General features: G+C 35.0%; 1 protein-coding gene and 1 long non-coding RNA gene across 13 annotated transcripts in view; one reads left to right on the forward strand and one right to left on the reverse strand.

Moving 5' to 3' along the window:
• Nucleotides 1-23,341, forward strand: part of SNCA (synuclein alpha) — a 154,144-nt gene that overhangs the window by 69,820 nt on the left and 60,983 nt on the right. The window lies entirely within an intron of this gene.
• LOC122218046 overlaps nucleotides 12,081-23,341 on the reverse strand; it is a 263,924-nt gene continuing 252,663 nt past the window's right edge. For 5 of the 6 annotated variants that reach the window (XR_006201823.1, XR_006201822.1, XR_006201820.1 and 2 more), the window contains 3 exons: nucleotides 19,827-19,967; nucleotides 18,599-18,672; nucleotides 12,081-12,299 (listed from right to left, as the gene is read on the reverse strand). This is a non-coding gene — a long non-coding RNA (uncharacterized LOC122218046). Of the gene's footprint in view, nucleotides 12,300-16,272; nucleotides 16,358-18,598; nucleotides 18,673-19,826; nucleotides 19,968-23,341 lie in introns of all 6 variants that reach the window. The other variant, XR_006201821.1, reaches the window with a different exon arrangement.

Genomic DNA, 23,341 nt, shown 5'->3' on the forward strand with positions numbered 1-23,341 from the left:
ACTGAATTTGTTTATTGGTCCTAAGAGGTTTTGGGTTTTCTATATATAAATCATCATCTTCAAACAGAAGCAATTTATCTTCTTTTCAATTTGGATGTCTTTTATTTATTTTCCTTGCATAACTGCTCTGGCTAGGACTTCTAGTACTATGTTGAATAGAAGTGGTGAGAGTGGGTATACTTGTCTTTTTCCTGATCTTAGGGAAAAGACTCAGCTTCTCATCACTAAGTATATTAGCTATGGGCCTGTCATATATGACCTTAATTATGTTGAGGTACATTCTTTCTACACCTTGAAAAGTATATTTAAAATTAAGTATATTACAAAGCATTTGGTACATATGGCAGCATAACAACCTATTATTAACTGTGCTATAACCTATTTATCCTCCCTTTCTTTTAGCTTAAAAAAAGAATTATTTTCATCACAATTATACATAAATCCACATCCAACAAACATCTGGGAAAACCATCAGTACTGCAGTTAGAATATGACATAGAGTATCCTGGTAGAGAGAGTTCTATATCTAGTGATATCTAACATAAATTTGAGTCTCAAATCTGTCCATAACTACTGCTGTGTCTATGATCAAATCATGTGACCTCTTATCGGTTCAATTTACTTATGAATAAAATGCCACTCTTTATTTATAATTTTATATATTATAAATAATGTGATAAACATCCTTACATTTAAATCTTTGTTTATATATTCATTAATTCCTTAGGAAAGACAGGAGAAATAAATTGAAGATGCATGTCTGCTGCTCAAAATATTGAAAACTCTTTATGTGCAATCAATGTAATGATATTTAGTAAATATTTCTCATTTTTAAATTTATTCAAAAAAGGACTTGCTTAAATGAAAGTATTGGACTTAGCTCTTAAAAGTGATTGAAATTCAGGGCACATTTGTTTTGAATTGAATAGATGAACAAATGAATGAGCTGATGTAAATGAACAAACAGATAAAGCATATAAATTTTATATTGTCTATAAACAAAGATTAGGCTTTTAATTCTAAAAAGTAGTGGAGTCAAGAAAAGCTAAGTTAGCTTCTTTCTTTCTTTCTTTCTTTCTTTCTTTCTTTCTTTCCCTACTTTAGTAAGGAATTGAACATATTTGAAGCAGAAAAGTATGAAGTGGGATGTATTAAATTCATTAAGAAAAAATTGGTTACATGTAAGATTTTGGTCTAGAAAGGTTGAGGAGAATGAGATATAGAAAATAAATGGAATTTTAAAGTCAAATATTTTAAGAAAAAAATAATCTAAAATAGATTTAGGAAACCAAAGCCAAACAAAAGATTGTATAGGAAAATACCTTTCTTTAATGATAGGCTTAAGTTCAAAGTGGCAAAAATTAGTTCAGAGTGGATTTTCCTGCTTATAATGGATTACTGTGTTTTGTTTTAAATCTGTTCAATTGTAATTTATGGGCTAAATTAAAGTAACAAGATACTTCTTCATAAAAAAAAAAAAGTTATTCACCGTCTTGCTTTTGTAGTAGTTTCCTGAACAAACACATACAAAGTCACTAAAAAATTAGCAGAATTGTACAAAGTCATATAACGGAGTATTTCTTTTGATGTCTATATAAGTAGTTGATCCGGTAGAAATGTTTTAGGAAATATACTCAGTATCACATAATTTAAGAGCTCTGTGACTTTTTTGTGTCATTTACCATCCCTCAATCTTTTGTGTAATATGAGAATAATATTATTTAGCAGGCAGTGTTATATGAGAATCAGATGGAAACATACATGCGAAAGCACTTTACAAGTGGTAAAACAATATATATATTTTTATTACTGTCATTAATGTTTGATAGATAAAACTTTCAGCTTCACTGAATGATCTGTATTTTCAATTCCTGGTTACACTGGTTTCCCTCTAACATTTCCTGAGATCAATGAATAAGACATTTCTCTTAAATATATTGACCACTGTCTTTCAATGAACATACTGGTACATTTTTATAGTAATGCCAAAACATAGTGAAATTTTGAAGCTCTTTGTACAGGATAAATTTATGAACAAGATTAAAACTAATGAAATGAACAAATGAATTTATATGAAGCATGTCCCAAAACATTTCATGTCTAAGAGGGGGCCAATTTCAAGAAATGTCTGACTTTTTTTCATGGACATTTCAAAATAAACGTAGCTCATATGGTACAGTTTTAAGGAAAGGAAAGAAAAAAAAAGCTAAGAATTTCTGGAATCCTGCCAAAAGTATAATTTGGCATTTTATCCCACCTTCTGGATGCAGTTGATCAGCACATTACATGATGCCAAGGGCACAGTGGAACTAGAAGAAAACCAGAGAATTCAGTGTTCTTGCTCTCGAAGATCAACATGTTTTGTTAATAGCAATAGAATTCTGTCATTCCATACTGCAAATCTATATTATAGGATTTCTGGAACCAATCTCTTTTATGTTGCTAGACTTTCACATTCTCTGCCCACACTAACTTAGAAAAGTAAACATTTCTTGATACATATTGGTTGATAGTCCCATTCCGTATTTCTAAAAATAGTTCCTTTAAAGAGAATTTATGTATTCAGATTAAAGTGATGAAATACATATTCATGTATTTCAAATAAAATATATTGATATCTTAAAAGAAAATAATTAGATTCTTAAATTTTTGGTCAAGTAGAATGATCAATCTTAAATAAGTATCTAAGATTTGTTTAGCTTCCACTACGTTAGGAAGGAATAACTTAAGGGAAATTTTAATAAAGACATCTCTTCATACATGTGGCAGTTTTATGTTTAGGAAATACTACCACAGGCATTTTATAAACACATATTAAATTCTTGATACCCTTGAGAAGCTTCCAAAATGCCAGGGAAATTTCAGACATAACTGTGATTGCAGAATCTCCAGTCTTAGCATTGGAATGGACCATAATAGGCCCTCTTCTTCAGATTCATTTTTAAACCCAGAGTAATTAATCTTCCCAAGATCACAAAGCTAGAAGGTAGTGGCATGGGCACTAGCACAAGTATTACTCTCCTAAGTGCTATATAGTCTTCCTACTACTAAGCCTTCTATGTTTTAAAAGTATTGAAGACTATCTCTACTATTGATGTTCTTTCATTGATATATTTCATATTTTTTGTCATTTGTTTTATATTTTTAAGCAATTGAGATATAATCCCCCTGTTCCCTATTTCCAATTCAGCTTAAGGAACTTAGGATAGATAGATGATATATAGATATAGATATAGATATACATATACATATACATATATCATCTGCAAGATGATTGATAGTGATGCATCCCGTACAAATGTTTCTCTCCAAGTCGGGGGTTTCTCTGCTGATAATAGAAATATTATATATTATCAAGTGTACAAAAATCTTCTTCAACAAGGAATTTTCATGCCCCCCGCCTTATTATAGCAATCTGAGTATTGTGGTCCCATGTTCTCCTAGTGTCTGTGTTTAAGTCTTTTTGTTCACAGGTGAAGGAAGCGTGTATATGTAATTTGTCTAAGAGATTTGGAGTGCTCATGAAAGATGGCAAAGGGTCCCTTTTTCACTGATAAAAGTAATTCAGAAAAATTACCCAAAGATCATGTCACAGACTATATGACTATAATACTATGTCAAATTTATAGTTTAAGGTATTTTAAATACAGACATTGAAAAAAGATATAGATCTCATAAAAATAATATAAGTAGTTTTTTATTACTCACCTCCCTATTATGTGGGTCAATAATTTTAAAAAAAGAAAAAAATAGCTTTCTTTGATCTACCAAAAATGTGTATGTAAAAATTAGAAAGAAATGTGTATTTTCTCAAGTCAGCTCTCTAAAAAATTTTGAATGTGAGAATAGAAGTTTGTCCTTGAAAATTCATCACAAACCCAATCTGTATGCCTTTCCTGTTCCCTGGTGGGCTGTATCAAATAACTGGAATCTGGAGCTACCATTCTCATTCTTAAAATCTTTCTTAACATTCTGTTGATTACTGGAATAAATAATTTTTGTCTTACCTGATTCCTCTAACATCATAGTGATTAGGATCTTAATGTACCCTTTGGTCAGCAGAAAATAATTTAACCACTGATGGAAGTGGTAAATTAGTCCAAGAACAATTAAAATTAAGCTTAGAATTCTAAGGAGTAAAATAATTCTAGGGAAATTTGCATTTAAGTCATTAGTATGACACAACATGTTTGCCCACGCATGCCGAAACAACCAATTCCATATGGATATTTTTATTCACAAATAAGTAACCACATGGGATCCCACTGTTGCTTCCCAGCAGCAAGAGTATTTTTCTAAAGGTAAAAAGATATTTAAAAAAAATTATGTGTTGCTTCAGCTAAAGCAGGATATTTTCCATTGGTAGTGGCTTTTAAAATTAAAACAAGTTCAGTATGTAGGTCATTAATCTTGGGTATGTTCTTTCTAGTCATGATCTTTAACCATCGGTTCTTAAATCTAAAGTTTTTGTTTTCTTTGCTAGATTATACTCATTCTCACAATACTGATATGATTTCATTATATTTAAAGACAAGAAAACTGTAAAAGTAACACCTTGCACCACATTATATTTAAAGATGAATTCCTAATGAAATACTCTCCTCTGAGATTGAGAAAGGAATCAAATGACATCTATGCTACTTGGATAGACTAGTTCTAAGTGGTTTCTGGCTCTTTTTTTTTTTTTTTTAAACATGTGTCTTAATTTTTTTTTTTTTTTTTTTTTTTTTTACCGTTTATTTTTGAGACAGAGAGAGACAGAGCATGAACGGGGGAGGGTCAGAGAGAGAGAGAGAGAGGGAGACAGAGAATCCGAAACAGGCTCCAGGCTCTGAGCTGTCAGCACAGAGCCCGACAAGGGGCTTGAACTCACAGACTGCGAGATCATTACCTGAGCTGAAGTTGGACGCTTAACCGACTGAGCCACCCAGGGCCCCTTTTTGACACTTATCTTAAGGAAAAATAAGAAAGTTGGTTATTCAGCCGAATTTGCTTTGAGAATATGTTTATAACATAAATATTATATTAGGAAATGTTTTCCTTTTATGTTCTTGTTTAAGAGCAAGGTATAAAGGATTTTAAAAATATCTACAGCGAGTATGTATGCCTAAAGTAAAGGAAAGTTGGGTGCCAATGACATTAGGTGAAACAGTGTACTATTATCTTACTATAAAGTTATTTAACTGAAAATATAAGAGTACCTCTTGTTTACGATTAAATGTCAGCTACAATCAGGATTCTACCTTCACTAGGATACATAGTTTGCTTTTTCCATACGTGGTGTTGAATGATACTGAGATACGTGCCTCTTTTGTGGCCACAGCTTTGTTCTAGTGCAGTCAGCTAGGCTTAGACATGCTCTTTTAGTGTGTGAAAAAGTGATACCTGGTGTGAAGCTATGGGTCCAGAAGGGTGTGACTATGAGCTCTATGTTAAGCAGGAAACCATAAGACTTCCAGTTGCATTTGTACAAGTTAATGAAACACATTTCACTCTTTTCCCATAACATCTTATTTATGCCAATCTTGTTACAAACTAAAACCCGTTGGTCAATGTTGTGTTTTTTATTTTGCATTAGATGTAATATATACATAAGGCCTTATTATGTGAGGCTCTCTATACAAAAAAGTATAATTCAATTCATCAATCACATATTGGACCTGTATTCAACTGCCCTTAGATTTTATAATCCAATTGACAAGTGGAGATGAATTAATCCATCACTTAATCAATTAAACAAACCAATTAATAATATAACTAATACTTAATTTCTTTAATAATCAAACTATGATAAATTAAATCAATGTGTTAATAAATGTTTTATGGGTATTATAGGCAATAACTTTGGAGAATAGTGATAGTAAAGGGTTGGTTCTCTGAAAACTAGTTACACGATAGTGAATTTTAATCAGATTCTTGAAAACTTTTAATGAGAGAAATAATATTGAAGGCTTCAAATATTCTGATGGCAATGCATAAAAATGCTTTGAAGAGAGAAGTTAGGGGTAGGAATAAAAATTTGAAGGCTATAACAGAGTCATCTGAAATCTCAAGATTTTGGAGTGCTTATTTATATAACTGCCAGTTAAATACTTAAAGGATAGTTTCTTTAAGAAAAGAAAATTCTGCTAACAATGGCTTATGCATAATAATTTTACAATAGTATTTTCCCTAGTTTATGCAATAGATTTAAAAGGCTTCTGAAATGATTTTTATATTACTAATTGATGGGCTTTTACAAAATGATAAGCTGGTAAAGTATTTTTTAAGGTCCCTGTTATAAATAATATGTGAAATATTTGTCATTGGTTCTGAGGTACTAACCACAAACTATTCTATACATTCATATGTTTCCTGAAAACTCTTTAGAAATTTTTGTCCTCTTTAACACTTGTTATCTCTGTGTTCAGGTTTGGAGTAGGGATGTATATTTCCTAATAGCAGAAAAAACAATCAGTGTCTAAGGGGTATAACATGGGTCAGAAAACCCAGTGGCACCAGAGGTCTACACTGAGGACTTACCAAAAGGTAACAAAACACATGGCTAGAGATCCTTGAAAGGTCTTCCTTTGGAGTGAAAACCATGCACATACCCTCACCTTCATACACACACACACACACACACACACACACACACACACACAGGACCAGTAGGCCTCTATGAGGTAGGAAGGGATGGCCATGATAGTACAGACAAGCATTCTGAATGGCCATTTAGGAACAGGATTCAATTTCCACAGGCACATGGCATGGACCCAACCTAAGCTATTACAAGTACTTGGCATTGAGAGGCAGGATTCAAAGCAGGAGCCTAGGTGTACAAATTGAGGAACCTTGGACAGGGGAACTATGTCACTGAAATATGGGTTTAAAAATACCCACTCCTCTTTGGACAGGGCCTTCCATGCCATGCAGGGTTTGTATGTGTGTTGTGGGACATAGATGGCAGGGAGATGATTCTATAAGCCAGGATGCTGCCATTAGCTTATGAACAGATAAACATTAAGGAGGACTTAGGTAAAAAAGCAGATGCCCCATGATCAGTGCTGGGCACTTCCATAATGAACCTAATAGAAAGGTGACTTTGTGTCCATTGTGCCCCAGATCTGATCTGATCACCAAAGAGAAGTAAATTAAGAACAGGTTATGGACAGGGGCACCGGGTGGCTCTGTCACTTAAGAATCGGACTCTTGGTTTCGGTTCAGGTCATGATCTCACGGTTTCATGAGTTTCAGCCCCATGTTGTGCTCTGTGCTCACAGCATGGAGCCTGCTTGGGATCCAATCTCCCTCTCTCTCTCTCTCTCTCTCTCTCTCTCTCTCTCTCTCTCCCCCTTTCTGTCTGTCTCTGCCCCTCCCCCACTCATGCTGTCTCTTTCTCTCAAGATAAATAAACTTGAAAATAAAAAGAACAGATATGGACAGAGAAATAGGGAAGAGACCCATTAAACAGTGATATCTTAGGCATTTTCACCTGCTTAAGTATTTAGAACCTTAAATCAACCTGGTTCTGGAATGTGAGAGGAGGATAAGCATCATGGGAAATCAGTAGGTCTGGCAATTCCAAGAATTTCAGAGAAATGCTATGGAGTAGTTTGTTGTTTTGATTATAACTAACCTCACAATTGAGATCCCAAATACTAAATTGTTGGGGATTTTTTTTTAATATGATCTTTTGCCTCATTTTTTTAAACATAGTTTTCAAGATTCAACATAGTTTACAAGCATAGTTTATGAGCACATGCTTCTTAACAGCTGGGACTTTTTCTCTGCATATCTCTGTGATTCCATAATAGGAGGTTTGAAAAATTTCAAACCCACTTAACCATCCAATCTTATGCAACCCGTATATTCACAAAACATTTGTGGGTCACACTGTGGGTTAGAGATACAAAGATAAACAGAGGTCATGGTGTCTCAAAGTATGTAATACAATGTGATAGGTATAGTATTGAACATCTGCAGCACCAAATCACTTCTAACTAGGCTTTTTTTTTTTTTTTTTTTTGCCTCGGTACCCTTGTACCAGTCTCTTCCTTGCCTTCCTTCCCCTTCTCTTAGCCAACTCTTCCCTCTACTTCAAGACTTCCTGCAGACATCGCATGCTCCAGTCAAGTCTCCCTAACTTTCTTCTTCCCAGCCTGGCTTATTATATATTCTTCCTCTCTGCTTCCGTGGCACCTGTGTTCACTGCTGTCATTGCACCACCAAGTTACTTTACTACCTTTCTGTCTCCTCCAGTTAGACTCTGAGCTCACTGAAAGCAACAACTACTACATTCACCTTCGACATTCATCCTGGACACCATGCTAAGACCGTGAGAGGGAACACCCGGAGATGAAGCTGGGAAGTAGGGTTTGCCATATAGCGAGTCACTCTTTATGTCATGTGCATCTCAACTCTAGCCGGTAGCAATATGAACACATTGACAGTGTTTCAAAAGGGGTGAGGTGAAATCACATTTCGATTTTAGAAAGAAAATTCTGAAGACATACATAGAATTAAGGGAAGAGATTAGAAATAAAAATTCCAATTAAGAAATTTAAGCACAAGTATGGGTGAGACATCACTGCAGGTCTGACCCAGATTTCAAATGTGGCAATGGATAAAATAGGTAGTAATTTGAGTGTGAGGGGTGAGAGGGAGGAAAAGAGAGGGGTGTGAAGAATACTAAGTGTGGAACTGTTTTTAAGGAACAAATGAAAATTTGAGTATTTGAGTTAATCAGGCCTAATACCCACTTTTGGAAAAAGTAAAATGCTTGGCAACTTACATTTCAGCCATGGGCTAAGAAATATACATATAAATCTTCACTTCACAACCACCTTCATATACTGGATTTGACAAAGGAGTCCAGTCGGTTCCATTGCTTCCAAACTCCATTACAATCCAAAGCTAACAAAACAAATGAATTCTACTTACCCCAAGAATCCTCTATAAAAAGTTATTGCCTTTTTTTTTCTAACCACGTGTCTAAGTATGGGTAGAACTTTTACCTATGTTTTAAGAAATTTTTACTATAACCATTTATATACATCAATGTTTCAAGTAAACAAATCATTTCCCTAACTAAAAAAATTATAACTGGGTAAAAGTATTTTTTCCATAAGAAACATAGAAATGTTATAATAAATCATTTTAGAATTAATCAATTTTTTTATAAATTAAAAAAATTGATATTTATTTTTGAGAGAGAGAGACAGAGAGTGAGTAGGGGAGGGACAGAGAGAGAGGGATACTCAGAATCTGAAGCAGGCTCTAGGCTCTGAGCTGTCAGCACAGAGCCTGACGTGGGGCTCAAACTCACAAAGGGTGAGATCATGACCTGAGCTGAAGTCAGACGACATTTAACCGACTGAGCCACCCAGGTACTCCAAAAATTAACTAAATAATTTTTAAATATTTATTATGTAAAATATGTCAGGTCACTTTAAAAGTAGTACGATTAAAAAAATACTTCAGTTTCATCTGCTAGCTATTTCTCAGGATGTTTTTTCATATAATTTCACATTTCATACCACTATTACAGTTTTTTTTTTCTTCATATCTTCATAAGATATACTTTTGTATACCCCAGACCACCATCCTGGAATCCATACTTATATCTGAATAAACATTATTAGCTTAAGGCTATTGTTAACATAGTTGTAAGAATATGCGTGAGTTTTACCATCAAGCAAATAATTGCATTGTATTTTATGTTCAATCCGAAAATACAAAATTTATTTTCAAACCCATAGAATGCTGATAAAGAAAATGGCCAGAAGACTCTGGGCTTGATTTTTAAAAATCTGAGACCATTCGTTGGTGGATTAGTGAATACTGTACAGGAAGATGATGAATAATAAGAATTAGTGAATACTGTATAGGCAGAACATTAAGGCTGGCTACAGGATTCAGAGGGTCAGGGATGGATGCATGATCCAGCAAAACATCCACATCTGTGCTCTTCTGTAATGTTTTTCTGAAACTTTAAAAGACAAAGAAGAAACCTTGGGAAACACTAGGTATTGACAGCTCTGGGTGCTGATGAATAAAAATGTAAGTTGCAGAGCGCTGGCACCTTGCCCAGGCACCATTGTATTGGGACTGCTTTGCAGCAAGGCTGACTGACAGAGGTGAACGAAAGCGACACTTGGTTCTAGTCCCTTTTTCCTTCAGACTGCACTTGACGCCTTCCCCAGGTTACTATCTGTAGCTGTGAAGCCTGAGAAAAGATGCCCATCTCATTTTCTTTCTCCCTCACCACCTATCTCAAGTTACATTGGGGAAATATTAGTTTCTTTAAGACTTTGGCCATGTGTGTTCTTTTGGTGAGTCAGCTTCCTTCATATTCTTTCATCCCACAAATATTTCTGAGCTGCCATTCAGTACTTGATGCTGTAACTGTTACAAGTGTGTTTTACAGGTCTGTTTCCTAAAGCCCACAGTTGAACAAAAAGTTTACAAATGAGAATTCTGCGTTCATTTATTCAATCATCAAATATCTACTGGACATCTGTAGTTTGTCAGGGATTGTATTAACACTAGTGAGTCAAAGATGAACATGAGAAAACCCATACTTAAAGAAATTTCTGTTGCTAAGTTTTATAGTAGAAGTAGGTTCTGGGACCTGAAAGCACAGAGGCAGGATATGTTTCAATAGGAGCGGGGCCTTGTCTTAGCTTTGTTGGAAGCTGGAAGCTGATTTTGCAGTATAGTGGAGGATGCAGGTAGTTTATCTGGGTAGAAATCCCTATGAAGAGGGGAGAGTGTGACAGGTCAGGTGAAAAGCCGATATAAAGCAATGTTATTGAGGGCAATGGAGTCTCAAATTCTCTGTTATCTCAAGAATCATATGGACAGTTTCCCTGAATTATCTGTTGAAGGACAAGAGAAAGAAACTCATGAACTTCTATCTCCCATCATGTGAAAGCTGCCACTAGGATATGAATTCCGTGATTTGCTGCCGGAGTCCCTCTTAGGTTTGGCACTGCAGAAACCCCTCGGCAGAAATAAAAAAGGCACAGCATTTTAAGGCAAGATGCTGGCACAAAATAAATCAAAGCCCATGGGAAACTGCATCCAGCACTGGCTGGAATCTGAGGAGTTGGCAAAGGACTGTGAGAGTGACACTTTTGATGTTCCTTTTGATCTGATCTGTAGTTCTTCCTGTGTAGAGGTGAGCAAAAGCATGCTGGACAAGTGGATTAACAAATGAAGAAACATGGCAGCAAAGAGTAGGTCTTCAATTCAGGAAAAGTCAAGATGCGATGTGCTTTTCCTGACTCTGAGAGTCAGAAAGAGAATGTGTGTGAAAGAGGAAGAAGTTGAGATAAAAAGTTAGGTGGGGTGAGACCTCATGCTGGAGAGAGTTGACTTTCTCCTACAGGGGAAGAAAAGCTCCTGAAGGATTTTAAGATTTGTATTTTAGAATGGGACCTTTCTCACCAATATTGAGGTCTGACTTAGGGGCAGCAAAACTAAGGGCAGAAAGACCATTCTGATGATTGATGATGCAGAAATGAGAAAAGTGTCATCTGGAAACAAAGCATGAAGCTATCTAGGATATATAATCAAGAAGATTTAACAGGTTGGATATGAAAGGAGAAACAGCAAACAAGTCATTTGTTTTGTTTGTTTTTGTTTTTGTCTTTCCACTTCTTCTCTCCAAGTGTGGATGAACTCTATAAACACTTATACCAGAAAGTTCTGGGCATTCATACTTGTCTCTTTGATGAGACAAGTAAGCCCTTATATATTTAAAATGCATAAACCAGTTTAAATGTCAGGAAAAACATTTAAAGCATAAACAAATTCCCTGGATGGGGAGAGGGGAGAGACCTGGTTTAATTTTTTGCTGGCAATAAGGTTTGTGATTTTTGTACATGATGCTTATATCTAGACTCACATTTTGCTAATTGGAAAGTGTTTCTCTTTGTAAGTACTGCTACCACTGTTATATGTTTTAATGTTCCATTTTTTGCAAACTTAGAAATCTATGATCAAATAATCATCTCTGACAACTTTTAAAAAACATATTTAAATATGCAATCTGCATGGCTAATATGTAGAGGCACAAAAAAGAAAGTCCCATCAGATTTGGGAAAAATCTATAGTTTATTTACTTGTAATTGCAGTTCTAGCTCTGGAGAAAGGCAGCTCTTAGGTGTTTCAGCATCATACTTCCCTAAATGAATAATACAGAGGAAGAATTATCACTAGAGTATAGTTGAAATAGCAGTCAGTTGTCAAGCACAAAGGCCAATCCAGTAAAAATGTCCTTGGCTTCCACGGCCTCAGTTGAAACATTGGCCTTTCTGTAAAAGATGCAAACAAACAAAAACCAACTGAAAAGAATCTGTTGCAATCAAAAAAAAATTTTTTTAACGTTTATTTATTTTTGAGACAGAGAGAGACAGAGCATGAATGGGGGAGGGTCAGAGAGAGAGGAAGACACAGAATCCAAAATAGGCTCCAGGCTCTGAGCTGTCAGCACAGAGCCCGATGTGGGGCACAAACTCAAGGACCGTGAGATCATGACCTGAGCTGAAGTTGGACACCCAACCAACTGAGCCACCCAGGCGCCCAAGAATCTGTTGCAATTTTGAAATACGTTGAAATTTTATTGGGGTGAAGCCACCTTCCCTTAAATAAGGGACAATTTGCTGGTTGTTTTCTTCCTAGGCAGATGGGACTAATGCCCTCTTTCTCTATTTAGTCTCAAAACCTCATCTGTTATCCTGTATCAGAAAAGCAGGACACAATAAGTGGAGATGTTATGTATGGGGGTAATTTGAAAAGGGACTGGTAAGCAAATAAGGAGATTAGTATGGGCACAGGTGCTTTGGGCTGGGGGAATGATTTGAAACCAAAGAAATAATAATTAGCAGAACCTGGTGCATGGTGTGTTTGTTGCATCAGAATACAAGAAAGAGAAAAACAGGCAGATTTTTGTCTCCAAAGATTAATCTTCAATTAAGTCCTGGGACTTTTTTATTATTGGGGGATAAAGAAGTCCCTGACCATTTCATGTAGAATGTTGGTCACTTGGAGGTGTCATATAAACATAAATTTATACTATATACTAATTGAAAACAAAGAAATTGCCTGAAGAATTTCAAAAGAAGGTGACTCAATGATTTTTAGAACTAGTATTGTATGATAATTCAAAACATGGAAACTGTTGAAGAAAAAGGAATCCAGAAAATGATGAGATGACCTTTTATTTGTGTCATAGTGGACTCTTTTCTATGATTGTGGGACAGACCTGGAATTAAGAAAGGATGGTCAGCTGGAAGTCAGCTACTGATGGGTGAAATCTATATTGAAGCCAGTGCTGGATGCAACACAAATGTCATCACTATTTAATATTATTGAAATAGTAGGATTAGTTTTGATGTTTACTGCTAGTACCCGTACATTTTACTACTTAATTAATACTTGTTAATCTTAGTTTCTACCTAATTCCTAGTAAAATAGAAGGCATAATACTAAAAAACAAAAACAAAACAACAAAAACAAATTTTGTTCTTTTTTTAAGAATGTCATATTAATGTGGTGGGCAGGATAATGCTCTCTGTTCCCCCCACCCACCCCTTATTTGATATTTATTTATTTATTTATTTATTTATTTATTTATTTATTTTGAGAGAAAGAGCATGCGAGTGGGAGAGGAACAGAAAGAGAATCAGACCCAAGTGGGCTCCAATGCGGGCCTCAATCTCACCAACCTGTGAGATCATGACCTGAGCAGAAACCAAGAGTTGGACGCTTAACTGACTAAGCTACCCACACGCCCCTCCCTTCCCCCCTCTTTAACCTCTAAAAATGTCCGCATCCTAATCCCTGGAAACTGAGAATATGTTGTTTTATGGAAAAGGAAAATATGGTTGCATTTGGAATTAAGTTTGCTAATCAGCTTACCAAGGATTGTCCAGGTGGGGCATATGTAATCACAAGGGTCCTTATAAGTGAAAGAGGTAGGAGAGAGCTTCAAGGTGATGCCACTTGAGAAAGCGTTGACCAGCCATTGCTGGCTTTCCAAGAAAAGCCATAGACCCAGAGGGGCATGTGCCAAGGAATATGGGGAGACTTGGGAAGCTGAAGCAGCAAGGAAATACTTTCTACTCTAGAACCTCCAGAAAGAAATGCAGGCCTGCGGACATCTTCACATTAGCCTGGTGAGACCCATTTCTGACTTCTTACCTCCAGAATTGTAAGAGAATGCATTTCTATTGTTTTAGCCAGTACATGTTTTGTGATTTATTATAGCGTCAATAGGAAATGAATATAATTAAAAATCCTAAAAGACAATTCAGTGGGCATAATACTAAAAGAATTTAGAAAAGATCATAACAATTTTGTTACCAGTTAGGAATTTAAAATTCATTGTTCCTTTTAAAGCACAGTCCTTTCAACTATGTAAATATCCCTTTGAATTTCATAGAAATAAGTATTATTTGATGACTTGTGAAAACACAGAATTTAAAATGTAAGTTAATGCTATTAAAAAAGAAACAGAAAGAACATACTACACAGAAAGTCTGTCTAATGGACTTCATATCATACACCTATACCAGTGTTCATGGATTCAGAGGTGGGTTATGAAATATGATCCTCAAACAAAAATCTTAAAGGAAAAACATATATTATTCAATGAAAACTTAATACACCTGTTATGGGTATAATACACCTGTTATAGATGCATCTTTTGAACACTAGGCTGTATTTATTTAAAATTTTAAAGATTAAATCAAGGATGGTAGTAGTTCCTAATTTAAACGTCTAATCTAAGACATAGTTCTGATGTGGAACAGTTGTTTGATGTTTAAAGAAAAGAAAAGGCTAAAGAAGTCCAGCTACACAGTTATACTGTGGATACTCCATAACTATTAATTAAATTTTACTGGTTATACATTAGAGGAAAATGTTTCATTTTACTGTCCTTTAAAAAGACAAAACCCAGAATTTTTACACACTGCTAAAAGAAAAGAAAAATCAGTATTAAGTGTATGAAAGAGGAAAACTATCTTTTATTCACTTGTCTTGCATATTTTAGAAGTAAAGTTCAACTGCCCTTTATGTGAAAAAAAATAGTGAAATAGTTTAAGGAAAGTCTAAGATTTTGATTTTAAATAATCCACTTAAAATAATATTTTCCTTAAATGTTCATGCTCTCTCTTCCACCAAGTCCAGGTTTAAAAAAATAAAACCTACTTGGACTTTAAGGTGGAAGAAAAAAACTAGGTGTTTTGAAAATATCACACTTTCTTGCCTCTTTTTATTTTTAATACAGAAAAAGAAATTGTATGGATTCAGTTTGTCCTGGGATCTCACAAGTATCAGTATTTCTCTCTCCCCTTATCTTGATAACAACTTGAAATAGGATCTCAGTAACTAAAGCAAAATTGGGCTCTGAGATTTGGTTAAAAATTATTTGGCTGGGAGCCTGTTGCTGAGGGAAGAAGTAACAAATCCTGAGCATATTTTTGGAGCCAAATGCCAAATTGTCTGTGCTTAGTATCACAGAATCAGCCTTACCCTTCAAAATGATTCCAGACCAAATGCCAGAAATGTTCTGGTTCTGGTTACAGAATTTACAAGGAGCAAGAGGCAGAATGCCACTTCTATGTGACCCTTCATGTTTTTCAGATTCAGTGTCTTTTGCTTTTTAATCCTTTACCATTCTGATTTTCTTTACATTTCATAATTTTTAAGGTGATTACTTCCATAAGAAGCACTCTGTATATGTATATATTTTAAACACTCAAAAATTGCTCAAAGTATCTTGCAGTATAAAATAGATGTGGGGGGAGACTTAAAATGTTCTTTCCCTATGCTGCCCCACTTTAGCATCTGTATTTTTTAAATTTTCCATTGTTAACACTTAATTTAGTGATAGTAACTGTTACCAAGGCAATTCTGTGACTCCACCCAGATAAAAACAAGTCTTTAATCTTGAGGATGAGTTTCTATGTCTCTGAGCATAGATTCAGGATGCTTACAATTGAGCAAGTTTGTGTGTGTGTGTGTGTGTGTGTGTGTGTGTGTGTGTACATATATACACGTATATATATATATTTCACATATATATGTGAAAAATAAAAGAGAAGCATCAAACACATCTAAACTTTTTTATCAGTTTATAGATATACATTTATAGTTATGCCTTTTTAGTCTCAGTTTATACAAATAATTATACAAAGCAATTGCTCTCTGTGTAAATATCAAGTATTTCCAACAGACTGAAGACTTTAATAAGGCCACTCTTGTAGCCATCTATTTGTTTACCTTATTTCTTTCTTAATCTTGCTGCTCATTTTTGCTTAAGTCTTTCAGTAAATGCTTGTGACCTCAATCTTATCCTGTGGAAATACTGGTAATGACAAAGTACATATTTCAGATTAAGGTAAAATAGAAACAGAATGACAGTTCATGGAGAAAAATCTCCTTCTGTACTCAAATAATGCCCTTTGTTTTGTGTTTCTTAATCTTGTCTTGCTTAATCAATTGTAACCACCTTGAATATAATTTATACATTTAGGAATAATTAATACAGAATCAGAGATAATTTAAAAGTGGAGATCTAAAAAGAATTAAATGAATTACAATAAATTCTCCTCACTTTCAAAAATAGATTTGCACTCATTTTTAATTTTCACTTTATTTTGACTGGAGCAGTACCCCTTTCATCTAAGGAATTAACAACATCACCACATTTGAGTGAGAAAGACCTTTAGTATCTTCAAGACTGAAGGTACCACATGACTACCAAAATCATAAATTTGTCATCTACTAGTGACTAGGCACTTTAATTACACTCAAACGTGCAGTAAGAATTCCTCAAGCAAATTCTTCTTTCATATTATTTTGAGATCCTGTAGGTGCTAGCATCTCATTCTTTCCAGAATCTCTAACATCTAGCATTGTGTTGGTCATAGAGCAGATATGTGCTGATGAATTGCATAAGGATATATACAAGGGACAGAATTAGCACTGTTGGAGGAGATGTAAAAAGATAAAGAGAACCTTTGGAGGGTTCATCTTCAAAGCAAAAAGTAATATCTCTTCATTTCCTGCTTAATTGCCCTTTGATTTCCACATCAAAGGGCACATGCAGCACTATACTATTTCTGTGTGTCTTGAATCTAACACCTACTCCTAGGATATACTATTAATTTAATAATACTTTTATTAACTACAAATCTAACTACAAACATGCAGCACTATACTATTTCCATGTGTCTTGAATCTAACACCTACTCCTAGGATACACTATTAATTTAATAATACTTTTAGAAGAACTTGGGGAGACAAGCAGAGAGGAGACTATATGTAATAATTTTAGAAATGTATCCCAATATTAGAAACCAGGAAAATATGGAAAATTGTGGGTCATTGAATCAAAGAAACAGTATTTTAAACTACTTTGTTAACTATGACTTGGTAGCAAATTATTATAATCACTGACTTATATTGGGCACGTAATATGTACCGGGCATTGGGTTATGGCCTTTATATGTATTATCTCATTTAATTTTCACAATAACATAGAATGTAGGCATTTTGAGAAATTAAGCAAGTTACCTTTGTTCAAAGACTTACTAATTAGAATTCAGAAATATCCAACTCCAAATCTCATACTTTTTAACCATCATACTCGCTACATTAGCTCTCAAATTTATTTGCAACCCAAATATTAAAAGGCAAGTCATAAACTTAGAGGCACCATTGTATCTACTTACTAAGCTTTATCTTCAAACGGTGGTTTTATTTAGTTTATAGATTAAGAAGCATAGCATATTTTTATATTATGTGACAAGAACTTATTTATATATATATATGCACGGGCATGGTTACAGATATGTCTATCTCTTATGCTGTTTCACAATGGTGGAAAATAACAAAAAATGAAACTCTATACATAGATATTAGGCCTGTGGTATCTGAAGAGAAAGAAATGCCCTACAACAGAGGAAGGAAGTATGTGAAGTATTCCAGTAAACAAAGGCCCTTCAGTCACAGACTTAGGAAAATAACAACCAAAACACACTTAAAATTTCTCATGAAAAGTACATAAAAAGACCACTTTGTTTAAACAAACTATGTTCCATAACTACGTAAAATGTTCTGTCAAATACTGCAAATTTTTTTCTGAGATCTCTCCTGCCTGTTTTAGATTAATAGGACATGGCATACTTTTTAATTTGCTTTAATTTCTTAGATGGCAGATAGCAAACATGTTAGAACAGTGGTCTCTGGGTTGGTGTTGATGTTAGAGTTTTGCTTTCCCACTTCCCAACTATGCCATCTTGGGCAAGTCACTTTGCCTCTCTCTCAACTCTTTCCGAAGAAGAACAATAGGAATACTCACCTCAAACAAAAAGCTATTAACTGTTTAGAAATATGTCTTGTACATAGTGAGCACCCAATGCATGTTGGATTTTATTGTACTCTGGAAATGGAGCGTGGGATTATCAAAGTTATGTTTCTAAAATTCTCCTAAGTGACAGATTTGGAAACAATTATGGGTCTGTTTAAGAGAGATTGGCATGTGTTTTTAGGATAAGACCATTCCACTTCAGCTTCTGATGAAAGGGCATATCTGAGTTCTTACCTTTCAATGTCAGCCTTCTTGCCTCCATCCTGAGATACAGAAGCTTTGATGGGACAAGGTAGAGTTTTCATTGTCTGCAAAAAATTTCCTAAATCTTTATCTGCTTTTTTAAAAGTTTATTTATTTTGAGAGAGAGCACACAAGCAGGGTAGGGACAGAGAGAGGGAGAGAGAGAATCTCAAGCAGGTTCCGTCTGCATTGTCAGTGCAGAATCCCACATGGGGCTCAATCCCACAAACCATGAGATCATGACCTGAGCTGAGATCAGGAGTCAGACACTTAACCGACTGAGCCACTAGGTGCCCCTACTGCAAAAAGTTTCCTAAAGGAAGTAGACACCCCCCTTCCGTGTAGCCCCAGAGTCTGATCCAGCCCACTATATATATAGTGTGTGTGTGATTATATATATGTATGTAATTATATATATGTAGATATATATAGATATCTATATATAGATATATAAGTTTATTTATTTTGAGAGAGGGATAGCACACAAGCGGGGTAGGGAGAGAGGGTGAGGGAGAGAGAGAGAGAGAGAGAGAGAGAAGGATTGAGGGGGAGAGAGAGAGAGAGAGAGAGAAAATCTCAAGCAAGCTCTGCATTGTCAGAGCAGAGCCTGATGTGGGGCTCGATCCCATGAACCACAAAATCACAACCTGAGCCAAAATCAAGAGTTGGACATTTAACTGACTGAGCCACCTAGGCACCCTTAGATATATTTTTAAGTCCAGGGAATTCTGTGTGTAGTATATTTTTACTATATGGGTGTGTAGTTTCTGGGAATAAAATATTCAAAGTCAGGAACCAGAGTCAAAGTCGTAAGTTAGGTCAACACGTCACCAAGTCGATTTGTGTGTCACTTGCATAAAAGCCCCAATTGCTACTAACTTGACTTTCGTTCTTTATTTACCAGCTATTCAACAAGTGCCTACTATGGGCCAAGTCCTTGACTTGATCTGTCTTTTCTTATATTGTTGTCTTCTGCTGCCCCACTCTTCAAACCATAAACATACGAAGTAAAAAAAAATGAAAATCTGTCTTCTCATCAAAACCATGTTTTAAACAAGCCATATTTTTTTATTGAAAATGTATATTTCATCCTAATGAAACTAGTGTTTATGGTGTACTATTCAGAAATTTCTGTTTGTATCTGGACAAATATATTCATGTACATACTTTTGGGGGGATTTTCTTATATTAATGTATTGTACCCCATTTTGCTTTTTACCTGATTCCTTGATATTGTCTTAGTTGAGTCTTGACCTAGTTGAGTATTAACCTAGTTGAGCATTACGGGACTCCAGAGCCTTCTAACCTGGGCTGCCTGGTATGAAGCATGGTGGCTTATCACAGGATTTCCTATGTAAATCTAAAAAGACATATTTGAAAATCAGGTCTTCTGCTGAAGTGGTAAGGTAGAGTTATGATACCTATTTTATTTTTGCAAATAGCTAAGTGTCTTGCAGATCACATAATTTTAATTATATAGGATTTGTGTGTACACATATTAATAAGCTATAAATCCCTTTAAGTTATAGAAGCATAGCCATGATAATTAGTTATCTAAATTTGGTAAGCATCTGTGGTGCTCTAATGTTGCTTCAGTGCAAAGTGGAGTTTTACTTAGAAATGTAAGGAACCATTTAAATCCTATTTAATAGAAGTCTGTCAGTGGCTGAAATATATACCAATACACAGGCAAACCTGCAACCTACCTGTTCAGTCACAGCTCAGCATCCTCAGACTTCATTTTTTTTCTCTCATTTCTATAATCCAGATGTGTTGGGTAATTGGAAAATAGGAGTTCTATTGCTTAGGGGGGCAGCCCATGCAGAGGGCTCAGTCCAGGCGGAGAGTGGAATTAGAGCAAGCTACTTTGTAGTGCAGAGACTGTGATGGCCCAAGTGTTGGAGGTGTAGCCATCAAAGACTCCTTCGTCCCTCCATCCAGTTGATCATGGGGGCCTAGAAATTTCACTTTCCAAATATTTTTTGATTCCATTTTTCCTCCCAAGCTTATCAACATTCATGTAGTTCAGACCTCCTCATCTCTCCCCTAGTCTCTACCTAGAGGTCTCTGAAAATGCAATTGTGCATAATCCCAGCTACAACACTTCCATAATTACTTACCACACACACACACAATAAAGTCCAGACGTCTTTTTAAGGCATCCAGATACTCTATGACCTAGCTTTGTTTTCTTCACACTAATTTTCTAGCAATTGACTTCTAATGACAATGCAGACCTAGTCATGACTGCATTATAAATAAATTTGAAGCTGAAGATCCCAAAAGATGATGCAATGAAATTTTTACATTGCTACTGCAGGAAGCCTTATAGTATAATGGGTGAAAGCTTGCTCTTTACCGTTTCACATCCCATTTGCCAACTATGAGACATCGGGTAAGATGCTTTAATCTTTTCCTTTTTTTTTAAGTTTTATTTATTTGTTTTGAGAGAGACAGAGAGTGCGGGGTGGGGGAGGGGCAAAGAGAAGGAGACTGACAGCACAGAGCCCTAGTAGGGGCTCAAACTCACAAAACTGAAGTAACTCACAAGACCCAAGACGAAATCCAGAGTCAGACTCTCAACCAGCTGAGCCACCCAGGCACCACAAGATGCTTTAATTTTTACGTGCCTCAATTTCTTTAATAAAGCTTTGAGCACAGTACATGTGTTGAATAAGTGTTTAGCATAACAATGACAGATTTAGTGGTAGTGGTTATTATAATGAGAAGATTATTGATTCCTGCTTAAAATAGTTTGCTGGGTGTAGATCTATGGCTTTAAAACGAAGGTTAATGACAGAATGACCTGGAAAGAATTCGCTTCGGGATAATCAGAGGTAGTGATGGCAGAATAAATAAGGACACCAAAGTGTGAACCCACAATAGCAGAAAGAATGAAGCCACTGGTCTTGCCGAACTAGTGTTGGGGAAAGACAGATCACAAAGGCTATCATGTCTTTTTGACCTCTTTTGCCAAAATGGAAATGAGAAATTTGGGACTTAAAAATTAGGGCAATTGTAACATCTGGTTTCCAGATAATTCTTATCCCTAAAAACAATTCTATAAGAAACCCAGAGGATAAGAGGCAACTATGGATAGCATTGCATTTCAAATCATCTTCTACTTACTAAAATTATAGCTTGTTTCCAATATGAAAATAAAGTTTGCAAATTAAAAGAAAATGAGTTCCAAATTTGTGACAGGTAACATGAGGATAAAAACCTTTTAAGAGATGAATTCCATCTCTTTAGAGATCAAGTACATGACTTACCAACGTCCAATCATGCCTTCAGCTAGTATATTTAAAATCATAATTCCAAAATGTTAATGATGCCAATTAACAGTACAGTATCTCTGGATACTACTGAAAATAATTTGTGCAATTTTACAGTTAGTAAAAATGAGAAGCAAGAAATGTTAATATTCTACCTGAATGTATATGGAAATCCAATATCAATGAAATATTATCTGTTGGGACTAGAAATAAATAAGAACTCTTATAGCTTTCCATTTTCTATTTTCCTCAATGGTGCAATCCCATTGAAGATAGTTCTGCATAGTAAGGTGTGTATATTCTTTCTCTGAGGTTAAAAGAGTGAACATACTGATTTCAGCATAACTATTAAATTAGTTTATAGTTAGGTAGCAATTATATTACTAGCTTTGGCCCTGTTACCATTTTCCATTTGATTTTATACAGTGGGGTTTTTAAAAGTTGAACGCCTTTTGGTATCCATAAACTTTACTGAAAGATGTTTTTATTTGTTAGAATCCACTTATTTTTATAATCATAATTTCACTCTTACAGATTTCTTATAGGATTACTACAAATGATTTATAAAGTACTAAATTTCATTGTACATATAAATAAGCTTTTACTCATGGGAAAAAAATATTGATCTGCAGTTACTGAAAAGGCTAATCAAAAATGTTATAGCTTTAAATGTTATAGAATTTATATTTTGAAAGTTAGATGTTGGGAAAAATCATGATCTGTGGGTATATTAGAAGCTACCAATAATTCTATCAATTATATAACTATCCAATACCACATTCCCTTAGTGAATAATATTAAATTTAGTAGTGAAAATATACCAATGTTCTAATCCTGCATAATTCAGCTAATTTAGAGGTGATATCTAAACCCATTTTAAATTTCATGATATTTTTCGTCCAACCTTCACTTATTTACTGAATGAACTTATTGAATGCCTACAATGTATAAGGCATTGTATTTAGCCTAGCATTTACACTGTTATGTAGGTTAATCTTTGAAATATTAATGAAGATACTGACAAATAAAAGGTCTGAGGAAAGACAAAGGGTTAATTAATTTTAAAAAATGACATTTGAGCACTAGTTTTTTTTTTTTGTTTTGTTTTTTGTTTTTTTTTTGCATGGCATAGAGTTCCCACCTTTACTAAAAAAAAAATTTTAATGTTTATTTATTATTGAGAGATAGATACAGAGCGTGAGCAGGGGAGGGGTAGAAAGAGGGGAAACACAGAATCTGAAGTAGGCTCCAGGCTCTGAGCTGTCAACACACAGCCCGACGCGGGGCTCAAACTCACAAACTCCAAGATCATGACCCAAGCCGAAGTCGGTTGCTTAACCAACTAAGCCACCCAGGCGCCCCAAGTTACCACCTTTATTAAGAGTAGATGTTTCAGATTTAGGATGTAATACTCAAAAATCAAGCTCACTGAATAGTTGCTACGCTGATGACCTTGTTA

The sequence above is a fragment of the Panthera leo genome, chromosome B1 (genome assembly GCF_018350215.1).
Source record: "Panthera leo isolate Ple1 chromosome B1, P.leo_Ple1_pat1.1, whole genome shotgun sequence".
Lineage (NCBI taxonomy): Eukaryota > Metazoa > Chordata > Mammalia > Carnivora > Felidae > Panthera > Panthera leo.